This window comes from Rhinolophus sinicus, chromosome 14 (assembly GCF_057876585.1).
Source record: "Rhinolophus sinicus isolate RSI-liver-muscle chromosome 14, RSI-T2T, whole genome shotgun sequence".
NCBI lineage: Eukaryota > Metazoa > Chordata > Mammalia > Chiroptera > Rhinolophidae > Rhinolophus > Rhinolophus sinicus.
In genome coordinates this window covers 87,633,262-87,647,758 of record NC_142514.1, presented here as the reverse complement: position 1 = coordinate 87,647,758, position 14,497 = coordinate 87,633,262, and the positions used below count along the sequence as shown (strand labels likewise).

Below are 14,497 nucleotides of genomic sequence, written 5' to 3'. Positions count from 1 at the left end.
CTTCCTCGCCCCGCCCCGCCCGGCGCGCGCCCGCTCCCGGCGGAGGCTGAGAGCGCGCGCTCCCGGAGCGCCGGGCGGGGCGGGGAAGGAGGGAGTGGGTCCCGGCCCTGGAGAGCCTTGCGTGCCAGTCCTCCAGCACTCACCGGGGCGGTTCAGGTTAATCCCACAGGGCCCGTGCGCCTCCCCAAACCCTGGCAGTGCCCGCTCAGCTCAGAGCAAGGGTGAATATTAGAGGGTCGGAAAGGCCAGGCAGGAAAGCCACAGAAGGGAATGTTAGCCTTAGTTAATCTTAACATACACAGAGACCCCGGCCTTTCTGGCAAAAGGAAGAAAAGAGCTGCTGTCAGCAGAACGTAGGAAATTGAGCAAAAGTGGGTGGGGCTTGCACCTGAATGAGTCAAACTCTTGGCCAGACCTCAACTGTGATTCTGGGCCTGAGCTCAGAGGTGTGTGAAACACGCAGTTCCAAATGAAACCCTTGCCAGTTATCCTTGCCCTGCCTTAACTTGGGAGTAAGAGAAAAGGTCAAAGCTGCCTCTTTTAGACAAGTTCTTGCGAGGGCTCCTTGCAAGGCTGGCTGGTGTGTCCTACTGTGCCGTAAGTCAAGTTGCATTAGAGTTATAAAGATGAGTGACAACATCCCTACTCTGGCTGAACTTGCCCCTTGTGGAAGGGCTGAAAGGTATCCCCTGGGCTTAGGCACCTCACAATTCACACCTGCACACAGGTCTTATTGCATATGGTGACTGAAGGTTCAGCCCCTGCCCTGGGGATCTGAAGCTAAATGAGGGACAATCCCTGGCTGCTTCCTGGGATCTTGACTGGTCCTTGATTATCCTCAATCTGGGAAACCGAAGGCAGTGAATCCTAGCTTGGCAACGGGAAGCGCCCAGCGATTCACCTGTCATTACAGGGCTCCAGCCTTAGGTTCAGCCACCACTGAACCTTTAACCATGGTTTGCCAAATGCCCAAACCACCAATTTCCATTCAAAACCTATTCTCCCAAACACTTATGCTTGAAACATGGGAATCATTCCCCACTCGCTTCCTCATTTCCCTTATCTCCTATCATGCAAACCAAGCACATTTCTTGGAACTATCATTTCTTTCCACCATTCTCAGTATTCATACCCTGATCAGACCTTAATCCTGGCCTATTGCAGTAGCTTTCTAAGTATCTCTTTTGTTCAATGGCTGGAAAATTAATGTTCCTAAAGCTTGCTTCTGACCATGATAGTCTGCTGCTCGACATCCTCCCCTCCCCCAACCTCAGAGTGAAACACAGATTCCTTAGTGTGCCACTCAAGGCCCTCTGTGATGTGGTTCCATGTGCTTTGTGACCTTGTGAAGCTCACTGACCACTAGAAGTCCCCCCAAAACCTCATACCTCCCAACCCCTCCCACTGTGGTATTGGGAAATTCCAACAAAGGATTAGCATACACACTTATTGCATCAACGTCTTTCCTTATCTTTGTACAAACATAGAAACATAGGAGGCCTCTTAAGTATTAATTATTCTTTCACACCTTGAGGCCCTTAGAGCCAGGAAGTAAAGCAGCGGCTTTCTTGCTCCCCACTGTTCCTTCCAGATCATTTCTCCCCCTTCCTCTGGCAAAACCACAGCTCTTATTTAATTGGTAGTTAGGTATGGCATCCACTGCTCTTCCAGTTCCTGTCATCCACTCACTTCCATCATCTAACTTCTTCCAAGTCCTGCCCCCTCCCAACCTCATTCACTGAAGACTTTGCTTCCTGGCCACCCCTTACCTGTCTTCATTCCTAGTGTTTTCAGCATCCAGGTGGTTGATCATCCATCTGTCATTCAGTGACTCCCTCCCAAAGGGAAACCCTACAACTTGGCATCACCAGAATCTGCATTGTTTTCAAAATGTGAATTAAAGGCATCCCCTTTTGTCCAAAACCTCATGTACTTACAGTTCACTTGCCTCAGTATCACCTCATCATGACCCTGAGCTCCCGATGCCATCACTCAGTCTTCTCACAATCCACCAGACTGCTGCTATGTTTTCCCTTGCCTCCCGACCAAATTACATCCCATGGGCTCTTATCCTTATACTTACTGCCTTGCCATGCTCTCCCACGGTGATGCTGAAAGGCCTGAAAGGTAGTTTGTTTCCCCACTGAATGCAATCCCCTCTCTACCGTTCTTCAGCCACCATCCCTTCTGTCAACTGGACCTCATACTTCTCTCAGAAAATTGAAGCCAGAAAGCATGAACTCCCTCATCTTTTCACCACCAAATTTTGACATCCCTGCATGAGCCCCTGCCCCTTCTTCCTCTGGTTACAAGGGGGTAGAAAGTATCAAAGCATCCCCCCTCCTGGCACAGGCCAGTCCTCCACAGGTGCTCTAGAGCCCATCGATGGCTGGCTGAATAATGCCTTCCGGGTCCTAATCCCTGGAACCTCTGAGTGTTACCTTACAGGACAAAGCAGACTTTGCAGCTGTGATTAAATTAAAGATCTCGATGTTGGGAGATTGTGCTGGAATATCTGGGTAGGCCCTAAATGTAATCATAAGTGGCCTTAGAAGAGACGGCAGAGGGAAATTTGACTGTCGATGAGTAGACAATGTGACCAGACCAAGGAATCATGTGACAACACTCCATTGCTTGCTTTGAAGATGGAGGAACGGGCAATGAACCAAGGACTGCAACTCTTAGAAGCTGGGAAAGCAAGGAACCAGATTGTCCCCTAGAGCTTCCAGAAGGAACTCTGGCCCTACTGACAATTTCATTTTAGTCCAGTGAAACTGAATTTGAACTTCTGACCTCCAGAACTGTAAGAGAATAAGCGTGTGTTGTTTCAGGCCCCCAACTTTGTGGTAGTTTGTTAGAGGGGGCATGGACATGGATACACCATCCCAGCTCACCTGCTCAAGGAGTTTGCTCCTTCAGCTGTGGTCACTGTCTCTCTACATTAATCATTAGCCGCTCCCTCTCTGTTGGATCATTGCTGTCCACGTACAAGCATACTTTAGTATGTCCTAACTTAGAAAAAACTTGTAAAGCCCCGTAACCTCATGACCCTCCAGCTACTATCCCCATACTTCAGTTCCCCTTCATAGCAAAATCTTTCAAGAATTATCTGCATTCGACTTTCCATTAATTCTTTAGCCCATGCCACACTGGCTTCCCTAGACACCATAATGAAGATGTCCACATGGGTAAGTCAGAGGAACGCATTGCTCCCCTCCTTCCATTGGGCTCCCTGGCAGTCGGCACTGGCCAGCGATGGACCTGCATTTGGATCAACACTGGCCTCAGCTTCTCTGATTTGCCTCCTACTTTCTCCTCACTCCTCAACCCAAACTCTAGATGCTAGTTTCTCAGAGCTTAGTCTCCAACTGACTTTTCCTCTCTATACTCACTCCCTAGCTGATCTCTTTCATAGCCATGGCTTTAGACAGTGTCTATATGCAAATGACTCCAAAATTTATATTGCCAGCTGAGACCTTTCTCCGAGCTCTCTTACCTACTTGGTATCAGCCCTTCTTTATCTTAACAGATATAGCTAAAGCCAAACTTGTGATTCCCCGTAGCAATCTGCCTGTCCTTCAGTTTCCCCACCTCTGTAAATGGCACTGCCCTGCTGTTTGGACAAACCAGAAACCCAGGCTACATCCTCCTTTCCCCTCTTTCCTTATTGTTATGTCTCAGTCCCCACCTCACATCAGCAAGCTCAAGCATTTCCATTTCTGAAATCCAGCTCCAACCTACTTATTCTTTTCCACTACTGCCATATCCCTTCTCACCTTGTCGCCCAAAATTGTCTCCTGGTTATGTTACCAGACTTGAGTCCCTCCAATCTGTTCTTCATACCGCAGCTAGAATTGAATCATCAACTTCTTTCACTTAACTTCCTTCAGTGCCTTCCTTTTCACAGAATACAATTCCAACTCTTTGCCTTGGCTTTCAAGGGTCTTCAAGGGTGATGCAGTCTCATTCCATGCCACTATGCCTCCACTCCCCTAGGTTTTAGCCATTTGGGGTGATTCCTAGTACCCGCCAAGTGTTTCCCTCATTCGCACCTGTACAGAGCCCCACGCTTGTTCCCTCTCCAGTCTTCCCCTGTGACTGGCCTTGTTTTGCCCGCGGGTCTACGGCCCCCACATCACCTCCTCAGGGACACCTTCCCCAAGCACCTCTCTGCAACAGCCTCCCTCTGCCTACTGCGTGTTCTCCATCATGGCATGGTTTAGTTACTGGATGGCCCTTTCCACAGTTTGATGCCATTTTGTTGCAGGTTTACATGTTACGTTAGCTAATTGGCCTTCTCCATCAGTAAGCCCCCACAAAAGCCAGATATACCTATCATGTTCACCACTCTTTCCCTGGAGCCCAAGTACCTGGCACATAATAAGTGCTCAATAAATGTTGGGTGAAGGAGCCCATCTCTACCCAAATCTCTTTCCCAGATTCTACTAAGACTAAGTGACTTAGTCTTTGCCAAACATACTTTAAGCTGTTCCCTTTGCCGGGAATGCTTTTCCCCTCTTCTGGGACAATCACAGTCTTGTGTTTCCTGGGTGACCCATCAACACCCCAGCCCCAAAGCCACTCAGCATCACCAGCTGGTGGTGCTCACCTTTCCTCTGAACCCCAGCCCTCACAAGTGATGTACTTGCAGCTTTCTATGGCAGCAGCTATGAGTGCCTCTGCTTAGATTCCCACCTCTGGGCAGCCTGACTTGCAGCTCAACAAAGCCTGAAGACAGCAATACATAATTTTTACAACAATGAAGTAAATACAGCTTTCTCAGGAAAGACTTTTCTGACCCTCAGCAGAGGTTATCCCCCTGACCGCTCTATGCTGTTGTACCTGTCCTTTCTCGCCATACCTGAACAGAACAGTAATTACTGTATTTTGCCATGTATAATGTGCTCCCATGTATAATGTACATCCAAACTTTCAGGGGAAACAATCTTTTAATTTCTTAATTCAAATTTTTATTTGTTTACATTTAGGTACTTGTTTTTTGTATAATGAAGGAATTGTAGCATCTATTTTTTAATATACTATGGTACAAGAAATTTTATGTAACAAATAATTACAAAACACAAGAACAGATACAAGGTACAAGAAATTTTATGCACTGGAAACAAATTTACGATATTTACACATCATAGAAGGCCAAGAACTCTTCCTCGTTGCAAGTTCATCGTAAGTTCAACCAAACTGATTATCATATTCCAGGGAATTATTTTGCATATGGATGTTGTTATTGATTTCTAGAGTTACACTTTTAACTCATAAGCATAAATAAAAGAATTTAAAACATTTATGTAGATATGGAATTAGTACTACCCATGTATAATGTGCATCCTTATTTTTCCCTCACAAATTTGGGCAAGCAAGTGCACATTATACACGGCAAAATATAGTATTTGTGTAAATTTCTGTTTTGTGTCAAGCTTCCCCTTTAGACTCCACAGGGTGAGGGGTCTGAATGTGATGTCTGCTATGGGCACTGCATATATGTTTGTTGAATGAAGGAATGAATGAAAAGTCACATTTGTTTACCCTCAGATACCGGCTTTCCTGAGAAAAAAGCCTGATCATCACAGCCTGGTCCCAAGCAAATAAGGCAACAGGCATGGAGATCAGCATAACGACTACTACCAAACAGTGTTGCTGCACTGCCCCCTCATTGTAAACCTGTCACCTTCAAAGAACTGTACCCTCATCCCTGACAGCATCCGGAGAGGTGTGTGGCAAAGCCTCTTGTTTGTAAAGTTGTCCTCATCCCAGGGAACCAACGATAACTGAAACAGGAGGAATTGCTACTGACCGAGAAAAACTACAGCTTTTGTTTTCCACCTCCTGAAGATACAATGAACCCCCAATGTGTTGTCACTTTGGCAAGAGGACCCCACAGAACATTGTTAATACAGAAACCGAAATGCCACCATTTGAACCACTTTAACAGGTGCATCCTGAGTTATTATGGGGCTAAAAATGCTACTTTTAGGCAGGTATTGAAAATATTTACATCCTGTTGTTCTGTTGGTCAGAATATTCTGGAAAGTGTGTCTAAAGAAGAGAAACCATATTTTTCTCAATGAGGTTTTGTAACTGTTCAAATGTGATGGTTGAGAAAGAGGGCAAAACTAGAGGACTGCTTTCATCAGGGAAAGCCTAAAGAAAAAGACTGAAGCAATTTCCCATCTTGGAGTCACCCAGGACAGTAGAACTATTTCCAGTATTTTAAAATAGTTAATGGAAATTTGCTATTTCCTCATTACCCACAGAACCTCCTTGGGCAACACGGCCCACCTCCTCCTAAACAATTAATAAGCACAGGAAGGCACATGACAACGTACAAGATTCAGTTGGGGGAAACAAATCTTCAAAATCCATGTGGGCTCCATGCCAGGGAAAAAATTAGAGTTCCTCTGTTGAATGAATTGTGGCCACTAAGATGAAAGAACTGTGCTGTTTCTCAAAGTCCATGAATATCTGGCCCTAGCATTCTAGTGTGGCTCATTTAGTCCTTGGCCACATTGGCTCTCCTGCTCCTTGTCACCCCGTCCTTCTCCAGGTGCCTCGTTTGCTGGATGCTGGTATAGCAGCTCTTCTTCTGTCCTCTCACAGACCCCCTGGGAATGGAGCCAGGATGCTGATGCAGAAGCTTGCCCATCAACACCCAAGTCTGAGAACAGGAGAGCAGTCTCCTCCCCGGAGTATGATGGCCACTCACTAAGCAGTTCCACTCTTCTCTTGGCTGTGCTAACTGGTGCTGGTGGCCTTGGCCATGGTTTGTGTTGATCCTATGAGCGTGGGGACATACTTCACTCATGGTGCTGAGAGGCCACCTCATAATGACTGCCTGAATCCCAGAACACTTGCAAATTCGGAATCCAGGAAAATGGTTTCCCTGACTGAGTGGCTGTCAACTCCAACTGCATGCTATATTCAGCTGGGGCTTGAAGACAGTACTGCTGCCCTGGCCTGGATCCCAGAGTTGAGAAGCGCTGGGATTAGATGGTGCACAGTCAGGAGCTCTGCTCCTGATAACCTGGAGAGGGGTATTAGTGGGCCCATAGAGCACACAAATGGAGCAAACTACCAAAGGAATGCTGGTGTCCCTGGGAGTTAGCAGGTGTTTTCTTAAAAAAAGACCCTTAAGACTCAAACACGCTTGCAGAACACTGGGTTTAAACTGAGACAAAACAGCCAGGAACAATGCCCCAAATTATACCACCACAATACTGCGCAGATGGAGGCACCACTGCTACCACCTTTGGGCGCAAACTTGGCCCATCTCACCTATGCTACAGGACACTGGATGTGATCTCAACAATCTCTGCCCTGCCACCACCCTTGCAAGAGTGGATTTTACAGGACACCTGCCTCTTCAAAAACTAGCTTCCAATGAAAATCTCACTGCATTAAGACTGAATGGTCTGCACCCTAGTTCTAACTTGGGGTATGAGGTGGGAAGCCCCACAAATAGGCAGACCGAACTGGCACCATGCACGTGTGGCAGCCTAAAAGAACGGTCCGATACAGTGGGAATGGGGGGAGAAAGAAAAAGATACCTTTATTTACCAAAGGATGTCTCATGGATTTTACTAGGTGAGGTACCCTAGGAATCTCTAAAAGCATCATATGTGGTATTTTCCAAACTTTTCTGATTATGGACTCCTTTTTGCTTGAGGTATATCTTGTGTCATTCATGCTTTGAAGACCTCTCTGTGAAAGCCTTCATTAAGGTTAGCGACTATTTCACGTGGAGAGAGGAATGTCTGGTTTCACCTTCTACAGCGGCAGCAGCTCCTCCTCTAGTGCGCGTACTTCGCTGCAAAGACATTCACTCAAATGCGTGTCAGTGTCCAGTTCGTGTCAGGCACATTGCTAGGTGTGGGGATTCCGCAGTGACTGAAATAGACAAAAGAAACAAACAGAACCCCAGTGTCATGCCAGGTGTCATGCGGGGTCTCTGGTCCCGCTCCCCACATAAGAACACAGGATATGGTGAGGCCAAAAGGAACACCCATGGAGCCATAGATGGGGGAGTCACACCACTATAGTCTCACTGGTGGCCGTGTTGGAGACACAGGAAGCAGGAGCCACACGATCTGCAACCTGCTGTCTGCTTCTCTGCAATCCGTAATCCACACTCCACCACGCCACGCCAATATACCACCTTCTTGCTAGCCCCCATTTGCTGCTAGCGTAGCCACGGCAGTTATATCAGTGGCTAATGGCTAACCTGTAACAACCGATGGCCAACTAGTCACAGCTGATGACCATCTACTACCTGAGCCAGCACCTTTCTACGTGAGGCCAAGAGCCTGGACACTGCTCTCTGGGGCTCTGTCCCCACACCCTGCTATAATGGAACTTCAATGCTAGCTGAATAAAGAGCCAATAAACAGGATACAGATGATGTATTTTAATTAATGTAGTATTAGTCAGTGGTAAATGCTAAGGAGAAAACAACGCAGGGAAGGGGATATTTAGTGTCAGGGTTTAGATGGGACTGAAATTGTAGGAAGGGCTTATTGGGAGGTACTTTTTGAGTAAAGATGGAAGGGAAGTGAGGGAGCAATACATAATATTTGGAGGAAGAGGATCCCAACTGAAGGGACAGCAACTGCAAAGGACTCAGAGCAATGGGTGAGGGAGAGAGTGAGAATTAGAAAATGTGGTCAAAGAGGTAATGGGCACAGAGGGAGGCCAGTTCAAGGTGAGAACATTGGTTTTTGTGAATGAGAAGGGAAATTAATGGAGGGTTTTCAACAGGAACATGACACACTCTGACTTCCATTTCTGCAGCATTGCTCTGAAAGCTGTATTGAGGAACACAGAGGGGCAGGGGAACAACTCCACAGACCAGTTAGCGAGCTATTACCATACCCCAGCTGGAGAAGCTGGTGACTCTCATCAGGTTGGAGGCAGTAGGGTGATGAGAAGTCGTCAGATTCCAGATCTGTTTTGGTGTAAATGCCAACAGGCTTTGCTGGTTGTGCAGATGAGGGTGGTGAGAGCAAGACAGGAGTTAAGGATGGCTTTGAGGTTTTTTAGCGAGAGCAACGGATTGAGATGTCATTAACTTTGATGGGAAACAGGTTTTGGGAGGAAATAGTCTTGTAATGCTGAACATATTAACTTGGAGATGGCTGCAGATACAGAGAGTAGGCAGTTGGATATTTGAGTTCTGGGCAGAGATTTGGTCCAGATATGAATTTGAGGGTCATTAGCATGTAGACAGGATGAGATCACTGTGGGAGTGAGTGTAGAGAAGAGAAGAGGTTTGAGGGCTGAGCCTCACTATTTAGAATACCTGCAGATGAGAAGGAGCAGGAAAAAGAGACTGAGGAGCAGTCAGGAAGGGAGGAGGACAACCTGGTAACTGTTGCCCCGAAGGCCAAGAGTAGCCATGCTTCAAAGAGGAGGGAGTGAGCAACTCTTTCAAATCTGCTGATATGTCTTGGTTTGGCCTGGACCATCCCAGTTTACACCTATGGACTTAGTTTAATCGTTACTAGCACCCCATTCACTCTCAAATGTGTCCTAGTGTGGACAATACATTGACAAGTCATCCTAGTGATAGGTCAGGTGTGATGAGCATTAACACTTCCCTCTGGATTTAACAATGTATAGGTCACTGGTGACCTTAGTCATGGTAGTTTGGGTGGAGAGGTGGCAGCAAAAATCTGATTAAAGTGGCTTCAAGAAAGGCAGGAAGAGAGGAATTGGAAACAATGAGTATAAACAACATGTTCAAGAACTCTCTCATAAAGGAATGCAACAGTAATGAGAGGGGAGAGTGTGGCGAAGAGGGTTTTGTTTTTTTAATATTAAAAAAATCAGCACATTTCTAGGCTGATGAGGCTGAACCAGAGAAAAAGGAAACGTAGATGTAGCAGGAGAGAGAAAAGAGAATTTCTGGGGCGATGTCCCTGAGTGAGTGTAGGGGGATGTCGCTAGGTGCATAGGAGGAGGGGATGGAGCACAGGCAGTTGTCTGTAATAAGAGAAGGGCGGGCACAGTGGGTAAGCATAGATCCAGAGAAGGGGGTAGACGTGGTTGGTGGTGGGAGGTTGCAGTGCTTTTCTTTTGGTTGCTTCCATTTTTTCATGGTAATGGAAAGCAATCATGAGCTAAGAACGAAGCTCATGATATTGCTTCCCTAAGAATGAAGATGGGGGAAGAAATACTGGAGGTTTGGGGAGGGAAGAAAAGGTCTGAAATAGTGGTTTAGCAAAGAAGGAGAGCGTGAATGCATCGGGGCAGTTTGGTATGATTGCCTGGTGGCTTTGAGGGCCCACTTGAAGTCACTGTGACATACTTGGATTTTCTCCTGGTATGTTCCACTGTGTGATGCAGCCACAAAATAGACAAAGAATTAGATTTAGCCAGGGTTGTGATTTAGCCAAGTGAAATAGCAAAGGCAGAGAGAGGCAACAGAGTGAGCATGTACTTATATGTAGGTGGGAAATGATTGTAGTTGACCCAGAAATTTAAGCAGGGTAAATTAATAAAATGATTATCTAAATTAATAAAATGATTATCTTAAGAAGTTGTAAGACCACTCAGCCTTATATACATACAATACACAAGTTCATCACAGTTTGATATGTTAATAATTTCCAGTGAGTCATCTGTCAATTACTTTTTTGAGAAGTAGTGCTCTATGGCTTCCCCTCTAGTTCTAATAACTTGTTTAGCTCAGGCCTTCACCACTTCCTGCCAGGATTATCTCCACAGCATCTTGGCTATTACTCCTGGCTCCATGTGTTCCCATTTAGATAACCTGCAATTATTGTGGGCAAAATCATATTGAGACAACAGGTGTATCACGTCACTGTCTTGCCCCCAGATAAAACTAGCTCTATATTTCCTATCCCATCACAAATCCTCTACCTGGCTTTTGTCACTCCCTCTACATTTGCAAACTTGTCTCTTACATTGTTTAATTCTGCTTGACACGCCTGTTTCCTTATTGCCCTTGCCAGATGTTATATCCATTTCCAACTCTTTTCCTCCTTTGCTTATGCCATGCTTTCCTGCTTTTCAAAACTCAACCTGCTATACATATTAAACTGTGAGGAGATGAGCAAAATTGGAGTGAATCTGCCTAAGACTAAAGCTGGACCAGGACAACAGAGAACCCCCCATTCTCTCTTCCCACCACCAGGCTAGCAAGCACCAAATAACAAGCAAGCACAGTTTACTTCTGGGGAGGAGGCAAGAGCATGGATAGAGACCTCCTTCTCTTTGGCACACAAGGAAGACTGAAAGATGTGGGTGGAGAAGGAACATTGAGGAAAATCCTCTGGAATCCCAGCCTCCAACCTAAACACAAGGTAATGTTGGAAGAACAGAAGCCAGTGGTGTAGTGAAGGTAACCATAACAACAACAAAACTCCAATCCACCCGAACCTCTGAGTAGATCTACCTCCAACACTAATGGCCTAACAGACGAGGCATGTTCATCTACAGGTATAAATACTATTTACCTCGGTGTTGATTGTTCTATACATGATTTTAAACATTCAATAAAAAATTACAAGACACACAAAACAAGATAAAAACAACCAAAGTCAAAAGACAAATCAATCAAAAGAACCAGATTCAGATTTAACACATATATTGGAAGCTATTAGCAAGGATTTTAAAATACCTATAGTTTGGGTATAAAAACTAAATAGAGATCCGAGATGGCAGAGAATATAAACCCTGTGCTTGCCTCTTCCTCTGAACAAATTAAAATTACAACTAAATTTAGAACAACCAACCTGGAGAACTATTTGAAGTCTAGCTGAACAGAAGTTTTATAACTAAAGATAAAAAGAAGCTACGTCCAGACTGGTAGCAGGGACATATATGCACAATGGACTGGCTCCAAACCTCTGTGTCGCAGTTGAGAATCAGGAGTGATATCTCAGCCATGGAGGTTCCCTCTGGAGGAGCAAGGGACCCCAGCCCCATATTGGGCTCCCTGGCCTGGAGTACTGGTGCTGTGAAGAGGAGCCCCCACAGTATCAGCTGTGAAAAACAGTTGGGATTCTGACTATCAGGGTGAGATAGAAGGCTGTTAGGAAACCCAGATGTCCTCTTACAGGGCCTGTGCACAGACTCACTCAAAGGCACTCACCCTGGCCTCCAGTGGAGAAACAGTGACACGGGGGATGTCAGAGACATATGGGGAGAGATTGCGTTGTGTGTCTTTAGAGCAAGGACCAGAGGGACAGTTGCCATTTTCCCTATGTAGGGTCTATCTCCAACACAGCTGGCAGGTGGACACCATCTTTCCTGTGTTAAGCCCTCCGTCCATGCCCATGGCCAAATCTGAATCTGCATTGGCCTGGTGAACTGCTCACTCCACCCTGGTTACTCCCTGAGACTCTTCCCCCACCCAACTCAACCAATGCCCAAGGCACTTTCTCCATAAGCAGCTAGTCCCACCCGTATTGATTCTTTCTTGTAAAATTCTTGGGGGTCCAAGAGCCCCAGGCGGGTGGCGACTGGCCTTGGTGTGCTCTGAAACTTTTGTTGAGTAGCTCCAGGATCAGCACTGGCATGAAACCAGAATCTACATTAACCTGGTGACCACAACTCACTCCACTTTGGTGACTTCCTGAGACACTGCCTCACCCAACTTGTGTACCACACGATGCTGTATCAGTGGCTGAACCTTATGGAAGCTGGCAGGTGGCAGCAGGCCTTCGGGTGTCCTGGCTTTTTGCAATGCTACCCCAGGCCCAGAACTGGTGGCAGCCATCCTCAGTTTGCAGCATGGCCTCTCCCATATGTCTCCAGGTTTAGCAAAGGCAGTGACTAACCATGGATCTCTTTGTAGCTCCTACCAGGTAGTCTCCAGCTGTTCACAGGCAGTGGGTGACCTGGGCCTGTACAGGAGCCCCTTGCAGGAGGCTCTAGAACAAACAAACTTGGAGGTTGGCTTCAGGCCACAGCAAAGCACCACACAAAGCCCCACAAATGGCACACCCAAAGAGTGGTCTGAACAGGCACCAGAGACCACTGGGTGAATCTCGCTCAGTGGGGTAAGACCCCTTGCACAGAAGCCCCTAAGCTGTGAACGTGGTCAAACCCCACAGCCAGTCAGCCTGAGGGTCAATCCCACCCACCGATGTGCCAATAGCAATCAAGGCTCAATTATAATAGGAGGGCACACACAACCCACACAAGGGACACTCCTGGAGCACCCAGCACAGGTGACCAGGGAGAATATGCCACTGGGCCCCACAGGGCACCTACTACATAAGGACACCTGACCAAGACTGGAAATATAGCAGATCTACCTAATACATAGAAACAAACACAGAGAGGCAGGCAAAATGATGAAACAAAGAAAAACAGCCTAAATGAAAGAACAGGAGAAAACTCCAGAAAAAGAACTAAACAAAATGGAGGCAAGCAACCTACCAGACACAGAGTTCAAAACAATGGTTATAAGGATGCTCAAGGGACTTAGTGAGAACTTCAACAAAGAGAGAGCAAGTATAAAAAAGGACATCAAAACCATAAAAAAAGAACCAGTCAGAAGTGGAGAATACAATAACTGAGATGAAGAATGCACTAGAAGGAATCACCAGCAGACTAGAAGCAGAGGACTGAATCAACAGTTTGGAAGACAAAGTAAACACCCAACTGGAACAGCAAAAAGAAAAAAAGAATCTCCCCCCCAAAATGAGGATAGTTTAAGAGACCTCTGGGACAACATCAAGTGTAAAATCATTCTCATCATAGGAGTACCAGAAGGAGAAGAGAGAAAGCAAAGGATTGAGAACCTATTTGAAGAAATAATGACTGAAAATTTTTGTAACCTGGAGAAGGAAGTAGACATGCAAGCTCAGGAAGAGCAGAGTCCCAAACAAGATGAACCCAAACAGACCCACACAAAGACACATTATAATTAAAATGGTAAAGGTTAAAGATAAAGAGAGAATCCTAAAAACAGAAAGAGAACAGCAACTAGTTATTTATAAGGGAGCTCCCATAAGATTGTCAGCCGATTTCTCAACAGCAACTTTGCAGGCAGAAGGGATTGGCACAAAATATTCAAAGTGATGAAAGCAAGGACCTACAACCAAGAGTACTCTACCCACCAAGGCTATCATTTAAAATCAAAGGACAGATAAAGAGCTTAGACAGGAAAGAGCTAAAGGAGTTCATCACCACCAAACTAGTAATACAAGGAATCTTAAAGGGACTTCTTTAAGACAAAAAAAAAAGAAAGAAAGAAAAGATAAAAAGTATGAATAATAAAATGGCAATAACTACATATCTCTGAACAATTACTTTCAATGTAAATGGATTAAATGCTCCAATTGAAAGACACAGGGTGGCTGAATGGATAAGAAAACAAAACTCTTACACATGCTGCCCACAAGAGACTCACTTCAGATTGAAAGACACACACAGACTGAAAATAAAGAGATGAAGAAAGATATTTCATGAAAATGGAAATGAAAAAAAAAAAAAAGGGGGTAGCAATACTTAT

General features: G+C 45.7%; 1 long non-coding RNA gene across 1 annotated transcript in view; it reads right to left on the bottom strand.

Annotated features, from left to right (window-relative positions):
• Positions 1-4,947: 4,947 nt before the first annotated feature.
• LOC148755755 (uncharacterized) overlaps positions 4,948-14,497 on the bottom strand; it is a 28,361-nt gene continuing 18,811 nt past the window's right edge. The window contains exon 3 of the long non-coding RNA XR_016018684.1: positions 4,948-7,902. This is a non-coding gene — a long non-coding RNA (uncharacterized LOC148755755). The remainder of the gene's footprint in view (positions 7,903-14,497) is intronic.